This window comes from Cimex lectularius, unplaced genomic scaffold (assembly GCF_000648675.2).
Source record: "Cimex lectularius strain Harlan isolate CLEC.00 unplaced genomic scaffold, Clec_2.1 scaffold110, whole genome shotgun sequence".
Lineage (NCBI taxonomy): Eukaryota > Metazoa > Arthropoda > Insecta > Hemiptera > Cimicidae > Cimex > Cimex lectularius.
Genome location: NW_019392697.1, coordinates 612,694 through 631,439, shown reverse-complemented (window position 1 = coordinate 631,439; position 18,746 = coordinate 612,694). Strand labels below are relative to the sequence as shown.

Genomic DNA, 18,746 nt, shown 5'->3' with positions numbered 1-18,746 from the left:
ATCTCGTCTCTCCCTGCTTATAACCCTGACGTATAAATTATCTCTCTTACACTGTTCCAAAAAATTTTTAACATTCAAAACTTATTCCACTAAAAACTTAGACAGATATTCATTTATGTTTGTCCTGGTCTCCTCTCGCTTATTTTGTCTGTTTCCAGTGGTACTTTGTCTCTCCCTGCTTATAATCCTGACGTATAAATTATCTCTCTTACACTGTTCCAAAAAATTTTTAACATTCAAAACTTATTCCACTAAAAACTTAGACAGATATTCATTTATGTTCGTCCTGGTCTCCTCTGGCTTATTTTGTCTGTTTCAAGTGGTACTTTGTCCCACCCTGCTTATAACCCAGACAAACTTTTCACTTTAATGTACGGTTCCATTACCTCAAAGACCTAGGAAGTATGTAATTAAGAATTATTTAATTCAAAAACTAGAAGTATGTCTCAAAAGTATCTCGTCTCTCCCTGCTTATAACCCTGACGTATAAATAATCTCTCTTACACTATCCCAAAATTTTTAGGGTTTAAAACTTATTCCACTAAAAATTAGATATTCATTTATGTTTGTCCTGGTCTCCCTCGCTTATTTTCTCTGCTTGCAGTGGTGCTTATAACCAGATCTAGGAAGGATCCGAATTAAAAACGATTTTACTCAAAAACTTGTAGTCTGCCTCAAACGTGTCTTGTCTCTCCCTGCAGATCCAGACAAATTTTTCACCTTAATATACAGGCTCATCACGTAAATGTCCTCAATTTAGAAATTATTCAGCTGTAAGAACCAGAATGATCTTTGACTCAAAGGTGTCTTGCCTCTCCCTGCTTATAACCCTATTACATCACTTTAAACTCTGCAGTACTGACTGACTCGCTTACTTAAACAGAAAATAAAAAAGTTGTACCTCGCTTACAACCACCGATAAAATTAAAAATTATTCAACTTCACTATCACATAGATTTATAAATTTTTGATTTGCTTATTGGCTCTGTCTATAATGGTGTCGTCTTACCATATTTAAAGCCTGTACAACAAATTTTCATTTTAATATACAGGTTCTTTACCTTTTTATCTACCCCAACAGGAAAAATCACAAATTAAACATTGTATCTCGTCTCTCCCTACTTATAACCCAGACAACATTTCACTTCAATTCAACAGTGTACTTACAATATTCATCACTTCAAAGTCTCACCAGGAAAAATCCCAATTTAAAACTTATTCAGCCTGAAAACCTGCTTTGAACCAACTCTTTTTCTCTACAAATTTATATCTTCTTCTTCCTCTCTCGGTTATCTGCTCTGTCCGCAGTGGGGTCTTGTCTCACCCTGCTTATAACCCTGTCACACCACTTTACACTCTGCAGTACTGATTGACGCGCTAACTTAAACAGATAAATACAGAATTTAAAATTGCGATGGATTTATTTCTTTTTGTCCTTGTTTGACATTTCCCACTTATTTGTTCTTTTTCCTGTGGTGACTCGCCCTGCCTATAACCCAGACAACATTTCACATCAATTCAACAGTGTACTTACAATATTCATCACTTCAAAGACTCACCAGGAAAAATCCCAATTTAAAACTTATTCAGCCTGAAAACCTGCTTTGAACCAACTCTTTTTCTCTACAAATTTATATCTTCTTCTTCCTCTCTCGGTTACCTGCTCTTTTCAATCCGGACTATTTCAATTCCAAAAAGAAGCCGTCTTTTTTTTCTTGTTGTTCGATTAAAAAGGAATACTGCGGAGATAATTGGATCAACCCGATGACACGGTTTAACGAGCAGAACACGCGCCGGTGGTAACGACACGTGCTATCGGCCAGGAATACAGAGGATGTCGGCATACCTCGACGTTCCAAGGCAATGCTACTTCGTGTCCAAATGATAAATCGCACTGTCGAATTCTTTTTTTCCCCATTCATCGATCTCTCTTTCTCAACGCCCAACATAAAACGAATCTACGTGAGGAGAAAATTGACGAGCAGAACTCTGGGTGAACATGCGACACAGTGCATCATTGAACAAAATTGCAGCACACTATCATTCTGTTATTTTTATGAAGAAAATATTACTAAAATGCCTATAGTGCGGTTTTGGAACACGAACAAAGACCTTTTTCAACACCTTGTGGTATTTCGAAGTGCAATATCAACCTTATTGAAATGTGTGGTATTTAGTGACGTTTCGGATTTTTATTGAGATCATCATCAGGGCACAGTGTTATTTTCCGTGTATGGGCACTCTCAACACGACATATAAGAATGACACATCTACACGGAAAATAAGCTCTTTGAGCCCTGAAGATGATCTCAATGAAGATCGAAACGTTGGCACGATAAAGAAAATGTTTTTCTAAAACCTACGTCACAACAGACCGCATCTCACGACCTCCAAATAATATGATAAAGATATTGAAATATCTTCGATAATAAAATGTCGTTACATTTATTAGGGTATTATCACTAATTTTACATATGTATAATAAAAAAACCTTTATATAAAAAAATCTTTAAATATAATAATTGGGACACCTCATTAAAGATTATTTTTTAAACGATTTTTAATTATTTATACTCTGAATTCTTTTTGCTCACCATAAGCAAAGTATTTAACTTCACCCAAGATACATATCCAAACAGTTTTTATTTATGTATCCACTGAATACACTTTTCTAAAAATAAGGGAATGTAAAGTGAAAGTATAGTTGGTCAAACCGTACAACCTTGTGACACTACTGGTAAAAATAATCGTTTCAATATCAATTTCTTTTTTCACAAAGCCCAAGACAAATCTACGAACAGTTTTTATTTATGTATCCACTGAATACACTTTTCTAAAAATAAGTGAATGTAAAGTGAAACTATAGTTGGACAAATTGTACAACCTTGTGGTACTAATTATAAAAATAATCATTTCAACTTAAGTTTACTTTTTCACCTCACCCGAGACAAATCTACAAACAGTTTTTATTTATGTATCCATTTAATACTCTTTTCTAAAGATAAGAGATTGTAAAGTGAAAGTACAGTCGGATAAACTATACAACCTTGTGGTACTACTTATAAAAATAATCATTTCAATATAAATTTATTTTTTCACCTCACCCAAGACAAATCTACCAACAGTTTTTATTTATGTTTCCACTAAATACACTTTTTTTAAAAGACAAATCTATTTAACGGAAAAGTATAGTTGGTCACATTGTAAAACCTTGTGCTGCTCTTTATAAAAAATTTTAAAAAAATCTGAACCATTTTTCTTGGTATTCTAAAGAGAAAATCTAGTTGAACAAATTGCAAAACCTTGTGCTACTCCCTATAAAAAAATTCTTTAAATATAAATTTATATATTGATTTTTTTCACTGTTTTCACCAATATACCGCAAATATAAATTCCCCAATTGTAAAACCTAGTGCTGCTCCTTATAAAAATAATCCTTTCAATAAAATTTCTTTTTTCTCCTCACCAAAAATACTTCTCCAAACGATGTTTAGTTATGTATCCACTGAATACACTTTTTACAACAGGTAAATCAATTGAAAGAGTAAATATAATTGAACAAATTGTACATCCTTGTGCTACTCCTTATAAAGATATTCTGTAAATATAAATTTAAACATAGTTTTTTCTGCTGATTGGTTTTTTATAATATAAACATAATATAAACAATGAAAAGAGGAAGTATACAAGGACAAATTGAATAACCTTGTGGTGCTCTTTATAAAAAATATCTTAACCTAAATTTTCGCTTCTCTAATGATGTTTTTCTAAATAGTTTTACGTTATTTATACACGGAACCATTTGATGTAAAGAGAAAATATAATTGGACAAATTGTACATCCTTGTTCTACTCCTTATAAAAATATTCTTTAAATATAAATTTAAATATAGTTTTTTCTACTAATTGTTTTTCTAAAATAAACCAATGAAAAGAGCAAAAATAGAAGGACAAATTGAATAACCTTGTGCTGCTCTCTATAAAAAATATCTTAACCTAAATTTTCGCTTCATTAATGATGTTTTTCTAAGTAGTTTTTAGTTATTTATACACGGAACCATTTGATGTAAAGAGAAAATATAGTTGGACAAATAGACATCCTTGTTCTACTCCTTATACAAATATTCTTTAAGTATAAATTTGAATATAGTTTTTTGTGCTGATTGTATTTTTCCAATATAAACCAATGAAAAGAAAAAATATAGAAGGACAAATTGAATAACCTTGTGTTGGTCCTTAAAAAAATATCTTAACCTAATTTTTTCCGCCTCATTAATGATGCTTTTTTTAAAATAGTTTTTATTTATTTATACACGGAACCATTTGATCTAAATATCAAATATAGTTGGATAAATTGTACATCCTTGTGCTACACCTTATAAAAATAATACTTTAATTAAATTATTTTTGTCATAGCCAAGACGCTTGTTTATATAATTGTAATGTATGCATTTCTCTTCTGTTATGCAATATAAATCAGCGTAAATGGAAAAATAGTCGGACAAAGCGTACAACTTAGCCACATTCATGATCGAATATATTTGTGAAAATGTCAAAACAATTTTACAACATATCAAAGATGCTTTTTTAAACTTGTATCTTGTTTCTGCCTTGCAGACTTTATGTTGTTCTTGTTTGCAGAAAGGGTTTTTCTTTTAGATGTAATTATAATTTCGTACAAATTGTTGTTCGTGCGTAATAGTATTATCAGCTTGTATATATATTTTTAATTTGTAGTAGTATTAGAGTAGTAGTGAAACCAACGTGAAACAGTTTATTACATACATACAATTATCTTCAGTGCTTTGAACATATATTTCTCTTTTAGATTGGACCTATTGTCTTTATGTAAGGTGAATGTTTATGCTATCGATTCTCTCTTGTAGTAACTTTAAACAACACGACGGACTATATCTGAGCCGAATTCGAATACTCTGTTTATACAATGTTTAAAATGTGAGACGGTCGTTTAATGTATTGTCAGTCGTACTAGGAACGTAAATTACAATGGCCAACTATCCGCATTGACTTCCAGCTTCCCACGCGCGGTGAATACGGATCGAGCCCGGTGTATTATCAGAATTCTAAATAGTCCGGTCCTCACCTAATTTATATTGACGATTGTCACCAAAGCGACCTTTTCACAGTTGTTGTGGGCCGGGTGGCCGACAATGGGTTGCGACACCAAAAGGGCGAGCCAGGCGACAAAACGGCCAGGAAACTATTTCCCGACCGGCGAATTTGTAGAATATCAAAGTGGGAAAATAGGGTTATATTTTTTTTCCTTTAGTGGTCACTATTCAATCGGAAAATACAACTAGACACACCTCATTTCCGGTTTGGCACATTCAAATGTATACAGTTCCATGGGCGAACTAGCGAAATTGAATTAAACCAAATTGTATTTACTTTTGAGAAGTTTTTCCTTTTGCAAAATTGATATGGATTTAACTGGCCATAATTTAAATATTTTGTCAGAGCGCATATGGTCTCACTAACATAAGGTTATTCAATTTGTCCCTCTATATTTTTTCTTTTCATTGGTTTATATTGGAAAAATACAATCAGCACAAAAAAACCATATTCAAATTTATACTTAAAGAATATTTGTATAAGGAGTAGAACAAGGATGTACAATTTGTCAATTATATTTTCTCTTTACATCAAATGGTTCCGTGTATAAATAACTAAAAACTATTTAGAAAAGCATCATTAGAGAAGCGAAAATTTAGGTTAAGATATTTTTTATAAAGTGCATCACAAGGTTATTCAATTTGTCCTTCTATATTTGCTCTTTTCATTGTTTATATTATGTTTATATTAGAAAAAAACCAATCAGCAAAAAAAACTATATTTAAATTTATATTTACAGAATATCTTTACAAGGAGTAGCATAAGGATGTACAATTTGTCCAATTATATTTACTCTTTCAATTGATTTACCTGTTGTAAAAAGTGTATTCAGTGGATACATAACTAAAACTCGTTTGGAGAAGTATTTTTGGTGAGGAGAAAAAAGAAATTTTATTGAAAGGATTATTTTTATAAGGAGCAGCACTAGGTTTTACAATTTGGGAATTTATATTGGAGAAAACAGTGAAAAAATCTATATATAAATTTGTATTTAAAGAATTTTTTTATAAGGAGTAGCACAAGGTTTTGCAATTTGTTCAACTAAATTTTCTCTTTAGAATACCACGAAAAATGGTTCAGATGATAACTAAAAAAGTTTTGAGAAACTTCTTTATCAGGCAATAAAATAAATTTATATATGAAATTTTTTATAAGGAGTAGCACAAGGTTTTACAATGTGACCAACTACACTTTTTCTTTACATAGGTTTATCTTTTTAAAAAATCTTTGTTTAGGTGAAAAATAAATTACATTGAAATGATTATTTTTATAAGGAGTGACACAAGGTTGTACAGTACAACCATATTCACTTTTTACAACAATTTATCTTTAAAAAGTGTAGTCTGTTCGATACATAAGTAAAATTTGTTTGAAGCGTCTCTGGTGAGGTGAAAAACGAAATTTATATTTAAAGAATATTTTTATAAGGAGTAGCACAAGGTTGTACAATTTTTCCAATTATATTTCTTCTTTGAATTGATTTGCCTCTTGGAAAAATTATTCAGTGGATACATACGGGGTCTCGATACGCCCTTCATCACCTCCACAAATTTCTTCAGTTCACCTTCCTTTTCTATCAACAGTTTGCAGTAAACAGCTTTTTAACCTTTTTATGACTTTTGTATAACTGCGAATAATGTACATTTTACACAAATTTTAAGAAGATTTTTATGGGTTTAAGATGAAGAAGTCAAATTGCATTATTTATTTTTAATTATAATATAAAAAGGGTCTAGGATGGTGTTTATGTTGAATAGATTTTAAATTGTGATATTTCTCGTTGAGGTCTTAAATGTGCTGGATCAGTAAATTACCTTTGTTGGTCAGGGTTATAAAAAGGGCGAGGCAAATTGTAGACTGAGCAAATAATCCAGGAAAGTCATAGGTCGATCGATAAATAAACGGGTCAGAGTTTTAAATTGAATAAGTTTTAAATCCTGAGATTTTTGGTTGTCGAAAGTAAGGATATCTGTAATGTAAAGTATATAGTGGTCTGTCAAGGTTATAAGCAGGACGAGACAAGATTGCTTTGAAGCATTATTCTGCTCGGTCTATCCCACTAATTTTGCTAGTAGAGTAGATAGTGGATGGTGGATGTAATAATTTTAATTTTATGAAGTTTAGGATCTTCCTTAAGAAGTAAGATTTCACGGTAAAATGTATGAATTTTACCGTAGGTTTTTAAGTTGAATAAGTTTTAAATTGTGAGATTTCCAGTTTGAATGATAGGAATAAGTTTATTAATTTGGAAATACGTTTTTTTCATTTTTTTATTAGTTCATAGACAGCAGAATGTAATCAGGGATGCCGGGTGAGATAAGACCTCAACGAAGCAGAAGTACGTCCTACTCGCTGTTTTAGTCTGCCAGGTCATTATGATCTCAAACAACCAAACTACAAGTCCCAAATTTTTAATTTCAGAAGTTAGTTTTTTTGTCGGGTTTTAGTTCTTTTATGCATCGCTTTAAAGAGAAGGGTCAGGGTTATAAGCAGGGTGAGACAAAACAGCAATGAAAATTGGACAGTGTGATCTGAAATGACCTATACAAGTTGTTAAGTTCAAAAGGTAAGTTTTGCTAGGGGATTTTTCAGACCCTATACATTAATGAATAAACTGTTTGGTCAGGGTTAAGCAAAGTGAGACAAGTCACAACTGATGATGGACAAATGATGATCAGATATGACCAGACTACATTTTTATGCACAAGGTTTTAAGTTGTAGAAGAAAATTTCTATAAGGTTCTCTAGTCTCTACAGTAGTACATAGTGGTAAGGGATATAAGCAGGTATAACAAGGCGCCATTGAAAATAGCGAAATGATGATCAGCGACGACCAAACTACAGTTTCCTATACAAGTGGTTAAGTTGAAAAACTTTTTACAGGAGATTTTTGTGGGTCCAGTACATTAGAGAGTAATAACGTACGTAATAACGAGTTGGTAAAAACTATAAGCAGGGTGAGATAAGACATCAAATGACAAAATGTGATCGGAATCGACCAAACGGGAGAAGTTTATATTGAACAAAAAAGTTTTGCCAAATTTTTTTCTTGTACCTAAGAGAGTAAAGTAGTTGGTCAGGGGTATAAGCTGGGTGAGCCGTGAAACCTTTGGGGCAAAGATCGTTCTGATTCCCCTTCAGGATTAGTTTGGAACTTACTTACGGAAGATGGCGCAATGAAACGCGTTTGAGTAGTTGAACAAACGAGTAAAGACCCATTAAGCGACCCAATGCCGGTTCAGCATGAGTTAACCGAGTTATACCAACACCCATAATCATTTTTAAGTATTTAATTATCTTTTTTATTAATTAAAAAAGTAAGATTTCAAGAGGTCTAACAAGGGGACGATCCAGTTGTAATATAACTCCAGGGAACTAGAGTCTTACAATTCATGTCGAAAGACGTATGTAAATTCCTTCAACCTGATGATGAGCTATAAGCTTGAAATCCGGATAACTGAAAACAACTAAATATCAGTAGAAACTATCTTTTTAAAAACCTCCTCCATTTATCATTTCTATGAAATTCGATTCCTAGCCAATTTTTCCTACTCCCACCAACAGCAATGTTTAAAACTGTCCCAGTTCAATGATCTTTGCCCCAAAAGTCTCATGTTTCAGCTAGTTTATATCCCTGACCAACTAGTTTACACTCTTAGTTAGAAGAAATTTAAAAAAATAATCTGGGAAAACTTTGATGTTTTTTTATTTTTGATGTGTCTTATATCACCCTGCTTATATCCCTTATTAGCCGCTTCACTCTCTAGTGTACTGGACCTCAAAAATCGGAAAAAGCGTTTTTCAACTTAACAACTTTGTATAGGAAACTGTAGTTTGGTCGTCGCTGATCATCATTTTGCTATTTTCAATGGTGCCTTGTTATATCTGTCTGTTTTTCCCAGCTTATAACCCAGACGAACCGCATCACACTCTAATATAACAGAACACCAAAAGCCTATGAATGAAATTATTTGTTCAACTTAAAAATTTGTATTGGGATCTTTAGTTTGGTCGTCTCCGATCACATTTTGCCATATTGATTTCTTATCTCATCATCAGTTGTGACTTGTCTCACCTTACTTATAACCCTGACCAAACAGTTTATTCATTTGAAAAATCCCCTAGCAAAACTTACCTTTTGAACTTAACAACTTGTATAGGCAACTAGTTTGGTCATTTCAGATCACACTGTCCAATTTTCATTGCTGTTTTGTCTCACCCTGCTTATAACCCTGGCCTTTCTCTTTAAAGCGTGACATAAATGAATTAAAAACCCACAAAAAACTACGTCTCAAATTAAAAACTTGTAAATACGTGTAGTACGGTTGTTTGCGATAATAATGATCTTTACTTTCATAGTTTCTTATCTCAGCCTGCTTATATCCCTTACCGATTTTATACTCCAATGTAGAAAGACCTTAAAGAAATTTTCTTCTACAACTTAAAACCTTGTACAGGAAAATGGAGTTTGGTGGTATCTGATCATCATTTCGCCATTGTAACCTGCCTTACCTTGCTTATATCACTGACCTTTCTTTTTAAAACGTTAAAAAGAAGATGGAATTTCATGTTAGAAATCAGGGTCTTTGAAAATTTATCAAGCGTACTATTGGAATTGCCAAAAATCGAATAAAAATATAGATATTTTAGTGGCATGAGGAAGACAATACCAGTATAGGTCTTTTTAAGGTTAATTTATAACAGCTGTACCGTGATGGTGGATTTCTTCACCTTACTGTTTGTTTATCGGTTAAACATTGTTATTTCTAGGCCAATTTGGATGTTTTGGTCGGAGTTAGAACATTTTTGAGGGACCGACTGGTTAGTAGAATATTGGCCTAATGTGGCCCTCAGCCCACGACCGGCTTTGGGATGGTGATTGGTCTGAATTGGTGGTTGGACGGCACGCGCTCATCGCCTCGCTCCGATGCTTACATCGTTAACAAAAGAAATGCCAACACACTGCCTTTATTGTCCTCCGTCTTATCCCGCGATTGGCTTTACTGTAGACACATCACCGGCCCACTCTTGTTTTTTTCCCCGGACCACCTTTCTTCGACCTCATCCCTCGGAAGCGAACGGTGAGAATCTTTTACGTGACAGTGACAGAGTTTTACAGCCATAGATGATGGACTAAAAGTTGGACTTTTTAAAGCGTTAGGTTTCCATTACCCCCCTGTCAAAGCGCGACTATATTCTATATACAGACAGGCAAAAAAATTCCACGAGGTAAACACACTTAATCCTTAATCCTTAATAAAGGATTTTTCAACGTTTACTTTTTACGGAATTTAAAATGTTCATTCAGACTCATTTGAATACTGAAGGAATAAACTGTTAGGTTTCATCTTTCTTTTCTTAATTTCAAAGTTTAAACTTAAAAATGCCACTCAGTGCTGAGGATGTTGCGCGTGGTGTGGTACTGATTGATGATGGACGTTCCATCAGGTGTTCGGCTATTACCATCGGAGTTCCCTACGAAACTCTGCGAGATGCCGTTAGACGTTTTCCAGAAACTGGGTCCTACCATTGAAGGCCCGGTTCTGGACGCCCTGGAAACAGAACTACAGGATGACCGTTTTTTGACTTGGAGAATTTTATGAAACCGGCACCTTACTGTTGTTCAAGCAATTCATCAGCTCCAGGAAGTTCGAGGAGTCCAAATTTCTGAACGCACAGCTTGAAGAAGATTAAATGAGTATTGATTGACTTTTCGCTCTGTAAGAGGACCAGAATTGACCAGAAACCAGAGTTGCACGGCTCGAGAACACGCCATTGGTTTTTGGACGAGTGGTCTGTTGTACTTTTTATAGATGAGTGTAGATTTGCTGTACGATCTCCAGATGGGCGTGAAAGAGTGTGGAGAAGGCGAAATGAAAGGTAGGAAGCTTGTAAATTTTACTAGACCCGACCTTTTTAACGCAGCTCAGTGATGGTTCCAACGGAGAGACGCACAAAGGCGATAGTTGTTCTTGGAGGGTCTTTGACAGCCACTCGCTATGTGAATGAAAATTTTGTAACATCACGTGTTGCCTATCCTCCATGAAATCTGCGACAACCCAATTCTAACGCACGATAATGCTCATCCGCATGCCGCTCCTATACAAAAACCTTCAACAGCATGCCATCAGGGTCTTAGCCTGGCCAGCCCGTTTTCCAGACTTGAACCCCATCGAACATTTATGGTATAACCTCAAAAGACAAATGAGAGCTCGTCCATCACACACTCCACCATCTTGAAAGGTCTCTTCGTGAAGAATGGGCAGCAGCAAAGAAATATTAATATTCTAACCATAAATTAGACCATGTACTAAAGCACAGGTGCATAAGAAGCAATAGGAAGACATTAGTCTTCCCAGGAGCGTTGATTCTTTTTAGATTAAAATAATATAGGCCATTATTTTGCAAGTTTTTCTTGTAAAATAGATGAGAAGTCCTTTTCGAAAATATTAAATGCTCATCGTGCAAAAATTACTGATAATTGAACCAAAGGCGGTTCGAGTGGAATAAACAAGGGGAACTGTTGGCGTAATTATCTTTCAGTTCGGTCTTGTTTTTGTTTTCTTTCGTTTCTGTCTGTGGTCGTCCTGATCGAGTTGAGGAAAAGAGCGTGACTCGTCTGAAATTACCGAAATCACTATCATGCCGGATGACTGGGTGTTCCTAAAGTGGGCTTTTGGAGACTCCGTGCACTGTCCACTCTCAATTGCTCGAACGCAATTCGAATTCGCCACTGAAGAGGTTGACTTGCAACTTTATGTACGAGTTTCAAATTGGGTGCTTTTTGTCGGATGAAAAGCGAAATTTTTGAGAAGGAAAAAAAGACGAATCATGTCTCGAGAAACACCGTTTGAATACAAACACCACCGAAATAAATATGTCGATATAAAAAAATTTTGAGATCTGAGTGAAAACGTATACCTAATAATGAACAATAATAATGAAAGAGCTGATCAACAGGCAAGGAACGCTGCAAACGATCCACAAAGAAAAGATCAATTTCCTCTTCGTCTAGAGAACATTGTCGTTTATGTTAAAAACAATATCAAACGAAAGAGGGCGCAAGATGGAATCTCTGTACAGATGGTATGACAGAAATTAAACCAGTTGTACATAAACTGAGCAATTTGAGGGAAAAGAACTAGTGATTCTCTCCAGATTGCGAAGTTTGGAACTGCATGGAGGCCCTGACGGAAGTCACTAATGACCTGACCTGGCATGGGTTCCGGGTCACCGGGGCATAGAGGCAACATGGACAAAGGTTGACATGTAGGCCAAAAAGAGGTCAACATGGATTCTCTGGGTCCTGAACCCTACTGTGGCTTAGCATCCTGCCTCAAAAGAGGATGCATCTTAAAATGGTTCTTTAATGAGCCCAAAACCTGGAACAATACCACAGGTATGAGGTACGCGAAAAGATTCATAGAAGGATCATCCGCAAAACATACAAAAGAATTACTGGAAGGCAACCGCAACCGACCCAGGATTCTGGTTGGACTCCTGACAGGACACTGCCACTTAAGAAAGCACATGAACCGGATAAGAGTACAGACAGAAGAAACCCTATGCAGATACTGCCCGGAAGAGGAGGAGACTGTAGAACACATTCTATGTTTCTGTGAAAGTTCTTGCAACAAGGACAAGAAAAACCGCAAGCAAGATCCTACACCAAGGAGCCGCAGGCAACGTTATGGAGGCTGATTAATAACTTGAACCTGACCAGTGACTTACAAATAACAGGGGAGCACAATAGATTTATTCAGGTCGAAGTGCAGTAGTCTTGAGGCCGCTTCTTTTATCCCTATCCTTATCCCAGATTGCGAATAGGTCACATCAGACTAATCCATAATAGTCTTTTAATAACAGGAGGTTGTTACCTTCCAATTGTCCTCGATGTACTCGAAGTGGAGAACGTATCATTCTGACTGTAAAACATATTTTGTCCCACTGTCGTTGCAACCCTTTAGGCAAATAATCAACCTTTCGAGGGATATAAAGTAGTTACTAGGTCCCCAGTATTTGTTTCGAAGTGCACTTTTCAGCTTTCTTAAATTTATTGAAATTTATAACGAGATTTAGGCCCTTTCCCTAATTCTTGTACATTTGAATGTTTGTCTGCTACTGTTTGAATTAGAATTCTGCGTGCAAGATTTCTTTCTTTTTTGAGGCTGCCGGGCGGAAAAATGAAATAAAAGAAAATACAAATTGCGGGGTAATAAACTACAATGCAAAAAATCGCAATTTAAATAAAGAAAGATAACTCCCTCCAAAAAAAGGGATTATTGTTAAGTAGCATTAATGCATTTATAGTATTTGAATGAAAGAATAAAAGGATAGCGATGAGCCTCTACACGTGCTGAGACTGTTGCTAGTCTGACTCCATTATTATTATTATTAGTAGTAGTAGTAGTAGCATTTGAAGACGGTAGGATGCGGTCTGGTGTGACGTGGGCTTTAGCAAAACATTTTCTTTATCGTGCCAACGTTTCGACCTTTATTGAGATCATCATCAGATCCTGGGATTTATAAATATTGTTTAAATTATACAAATATATGCAGGATGTGAAAAAAGTGAATTTACACAATGCTAGAAATTTTATACTCAATCAAAGTATTTGTACTCACATACATACACAGAAAACAAACATTATGAGTGATTGTCCAGTGTGAAACAAACACTATGGAGTCTTAAATTTCTAGCATTGTATAAATTCACTTTTTTCACATCCTGCATGTATTTGTATAATTTAAACAATGTGTATAAATCCCAGGCCCTGAAGATAATCTCAATAAAGGTCGAAACGTTGGCACGATAAATATGTTTTTCTAAAACCTAAGTCACACCAGACCGTATCTCACGAAGTCCAAATATTCATTAAATAACGGTCACTAAACACCACACATTATTATTATTATTTTTTTACGACGGTTCGCAACAACAGAGGTCATATCAACCCTCAGGGTGCCGGTGTATGTCGGGTTCGAACCCAGAACCTTTACCTAACTATGATGAGCGTTGCGGCCACCGACCCCCCCCCTCTATTATTATTATTATCGGCAATACAAGCCTATGGGAAGTGTTTATATGTTAACAAAACATACATTTGGCCTTCCAAAATCTCTATTTTAAAATGATAAATTAAAGCTGCTCCCAACAACAAATAAGAAAAAAGTGTATTTCCTTCTTCCAAGGTAAAACGCTTACTATCAGTTTAGATAGCTATTTAACTTTATAGTCTTGCGTATTTGCAGTTTTATGACCGAAGTGGAAATCTTCTACTCTATTTTTTATCGTTATATCCCTCCAGTTTGCCTATCAATAAATATGTAAATCAGTTGAACTGAACCACTTGTTTCTGATATAAATATTTGTTTATAAAACGCCCACGAATTTGAAATTTATTTGCAAATAGAATATATGATTTGTTGAAAAGACCCTTTATGAAAAAGTACCTACCTACTATCGTTCTTGTGAAATCCTGCTTGATAGTTTCCTGTCTAGACTTCAGTAAAAAAAAACTAAATATTTAAACTTATTATTGCTGCACAAATAAAAATATAAAAGGCTGGTATATATTAAAGAATCTTAGTTTAAATACTTAGCCTAAGAGCCCTAGCTTAATAAAGTTATCTGTGGAAAAGAGGAAACTACAAGCGAAACATCCCTAACCAGGAAACTCATTGAAATGTTTGTTTTATAATTTGAACTTTTAGGCGTTTAATTATTTAAATAAAACTCTAATTTTACTTTAATAGTGAGATTAAAAGTACTAAAGGCGACAATGAATTCAAAAGTTAATAAACGTTGGGCACTCTCAACACGACAAACATGGCACAATTACACAGAAGACGAGCCTGAAGATGATCTCAATAAAGATCGAAATGTTGGCACGATAAAGAAAATGTTTTTCTGAAACCTACATCACACCAGACCGCATCTCACGATTTCTGAATAATCAAAAGTTAAAATTACTTTAATGAATAGAGAAAGAATACAAGAAGCACAAATTAGATACCATTTAAATCTAAGCTTAAAGTTAAACGGTTGAATTTTAAAGTAAACACAGAACTAAAATACATTTAATTGAAATAATTAAAAGACTTAATTTACTAAACCATTGAGCTAGCAAATAGAAGAGTGCTGTTCAGTCACCTTAGCTTTCGATCTTAAGACGTTATATTTCAAAATTGGTGATAGGCGGACGAAGATGATCAGGACGACCGAATCCCAAAATCCAGCAAAATCCCAGTGGTTAAACACTACTCAAACCTCAGTGCAAATAAAATATCCTGATGAAGCAAAGTGACGTATCGTTGAATTATCAAATCCTCATTGGTTTGTCAAATGTTTTTAGACATTAGCAGGTGGAATTGCTTCATGGGCTCTGCGGGATGATGAATTTTTAGCAGTTTGCGAACATTTTGGCCTGGCTATCCTCGCTATTTTGATCAGACAGACACTACAAGCACTAACCAATTATTAAATATTCGGATGAAGCCAAAGGTGATGTACGTGTAGTTTTGTCGGATCATCAAGATCCACGTGAACTCACTCGTTTGGTTTGTTGAACCTCTTTAGGTATTTGGAAGTGGAGGATCTTAATTGGGTCTGCAGAATGACGAAACTGTAGTTGTTTCCGATTATATTGGTCTGCTAACTTCACTGGTTTAATCTATCGTTTGTTACCTAAGCACTACACCATCCTCAGTGCACTAAAAAAACTCTTAAATAGACGGATGAAGCCAAGGTGATGATGACGTAGTTTTAACGGATCATCAAGGTCCACATGTACTCGCTGCTTTAGTGTTGTCAGGCCATGATGAAAGGAAGCGACCAAAAAACAGGTTCCTAGCCAAGTATTTAAGTTTTACGAGGCAGTTTTTTGTGTTCCTTACTGTGGATTGTTTTGTGGGGTGTAAACAGGGTGAGACAAAATCCACTGCGGAAGGGACCATCCTGGTCTGCCTATCCTCGCTGCTTTAGTGTTGTCAGGCCATGATCAAAAAGAATCCACCAAAAAAATAGGTTCCTAGCCAAGTATTTAAGTTTTAAGAAGCACGTTTTTTGTGGTCCTGTACAGTGGATTGTTTTGTGCGAAATAAACAGGGTGAGACGAAATCGGAAGGGATGATACTGGCCCGCTTATCCTCGCTATTTTATTGTTTTCAGGCTTTGATGACAGACCTAAAAAAATGATCCTATACAAGTATTTAAGTCGAAGAAGTAAGTTTTTATTGGTTTATCTGGTCGCGTACAGAAGAGTGTAAATTGACCTGGAGGTTATAAACAAAGTGAGGTGAAACACCGGTGAATTAGAGCTCACCCTGGTCCGCCTGTTCTCGCTGTTTTATCTCCTGTCTTACTATGATCGAAAACAACTTAGTTGCAGGTGCACCACCCTAATACCCTAATCCCCAACACGTTTGACAAACCAAACCAGAGAAGACATATGGACAAGATCTGATTGAACTACACGTACATCACCTTGCTTCATAAAAATATTTCATACATTTCTTAGTGCACACCAAAGAAGAGAGTGGTCAATATTGTTTGGGTATGCTTCGTTTATTTCTTAAGAAAAACGGTACGAGATAATAAAATGGCGGTTTTAAGTTTTTATGTGATGCTTTCTTGTATTTTTAATTTGTAGGCCATCAGGAGGTCGGGACCAGGTTATTCGAATCTTTTTTTAAATTAAATTGTATTTATTTATCGTATAAACCCCCGTTGCGGCTAGAATATCAAAAAGGAGGGAGATTGAGCTGGCAACGCCGCCGCCGGGACCTACTCTCCCACTCTGCCTCCTCCTCTTCGCCACCTCCTCCTCCTCTTCTTACCGTCGAGGCGCACTGCCATCCTTGGCCAAACACAATCTTAAAGCCGTACGGACCGCATTTCGAACCGGCCCCCGATTTGTTTACAATATACGCCCCCGACGCGGCGAAGACACGCGGACCACGCGAGTGTTTGTGCTATCATATTCAGTGATTAATTGTGCCCTGTGCTTTCCCCGGGAAATTTAAAACGACTCTCCTCAACCAAAACAGAAAGGATTATAACAATTTTACGGACAGGTCTGTTGAAGTTTTTAATCAAATAATTTATAACTATAAATAAAATATACTTTACAAAATTAATCACAAACAATAAAATACAATTATTCTAGTGTAATTATGAAAATGAAGAATACAGCTATATACTACATACGCTAAAAAAAGTTATGTAAAAATAATTACTCTATTGTTAGCATAAAAATAAGACAATAATTATTACAAAATCTACCATTCTGGCTTGATAATCTGTATAGTCAGCAGAAATAAAACTCATCAACTTAGGAAAACATAAAAAATTATGCTTTGTTTACATAAAAATGATATACATACAAATAGTAGCAAATAGTTCTGAGATTTCTTCTTGGGGTCTGAGTTGTAAACGATGTTGTCATTTCCGATCATTTTGGTCTAGCTGACTTCGCTGTTTTGGTCTGTCAGACGAGTTTCAGCTTCTCGTCATCGTCATTGGCACCTGAGATGAGAATAAGACATACAAAACCAAACAAGAGTGAGATAAGAGGTGTTATCAAGACAGTGAGGTATATAGTTTTTTGTTTGAAAAGTTGGTTCTTTCAGTTTGTTATTTTCATCCGGATTTCAAGCTTAAAGCTCATCATCAGGTCGAAATAAGGATCGTTGAAAAAAACAAGCTGTGAAAAAGATCGAATTTATCAAAAAAGATTTAACAATATACTCACCCCACTTTTATCGTTTCTATGAGGTATAGATGCCAAAACTACACGTAACAATTTTTGGGTTTAGGTAGAACCAATAAAAAATATCCTAAGATTCAAGTGTTATCATAAAATTAGGATGTACTAAAACAATGTTATTAATTCCACGATAGCTCAAGTGGTTAGAGCAGCGGCGTATTGAGCCGAAGGTCGTGGGTTCGAATCCCGCTCGTGATACTAACTTTTTCATTTCAACCAATACCTTACATAATTGAAAGAATGTTATAAATTAATACAATTTAATAATTGAAAAAATTGGAATACGTGGTTTTGACTATTTGATGTCCTACAAACTAAAAGGACAAAATTAAAAAAAAAATAGCATCCCGTAACGTCAGAAATTTTGGTAAAGATATAAATGAAATATTAGCAAATAATATCGGCCCCTGGCTTTTTATAACTGAAGCTTGATTTTTATTTGTATAAGTAAGAAAAGTGAGATTTTTTCTTGGTATCTGCCGATCTGAACCTGCAGTTTGGTCGTTCCTTCCGCCTTTGGCCCTCCGGGGAAGGGAAGGGTTTGTGAGAAGCGGAAACGGGTCTGACAGGCCTAAATAGCGACGAAAGGCGGACCAGGATGATCGGAAACGACCAACCAAACTATGTCCAAAAATATGTTAGAAGTGTGAAAGCCTGCAGTAAACAATCCGACTTGTAACACCCATCATAATGGGCCATCATCAGTGAACTGGCTCTCGGTCTAGGAGTTTTGCTTTGATTTCTATGATGGTTCAAACTAAAAAAAATTGTACTTTTACGAAATTCTAACCCAACACAAAATTGTACCAATAACTGAATTAATTAATTAGTAGGAGATAAGCGCAGC

At 35.2% G+C, this 18,746-nt stretch overlaps 1 protein-coding gene across 2 annotated transcripts in view; it reads left to right on the top strand.

The window, feature by feature from the left end:
• LOC106674000 overlaps positions 1-18,746 on the top strand; it is a 169,837-nt gene that overhangs the window by 11,199 nt on the left and 139,892 nt on the right. Inside the window, exon 1 of one of the 2 annotated variants that reach the window (XM_014406412.2) lies at positions 16,993-17,207. The exons of the other annotated variant lie outside the window; for it this stretch is intronic. The gene's annotated coding sequence lies outside the window, so the exon portion shown is untranslated. Of the gene's footprint in view, positions 1-16,992; positions 17,208-18,746 lie in introns of those variants that run through there. 2 annotated transcript variants of the gene reach the window in all.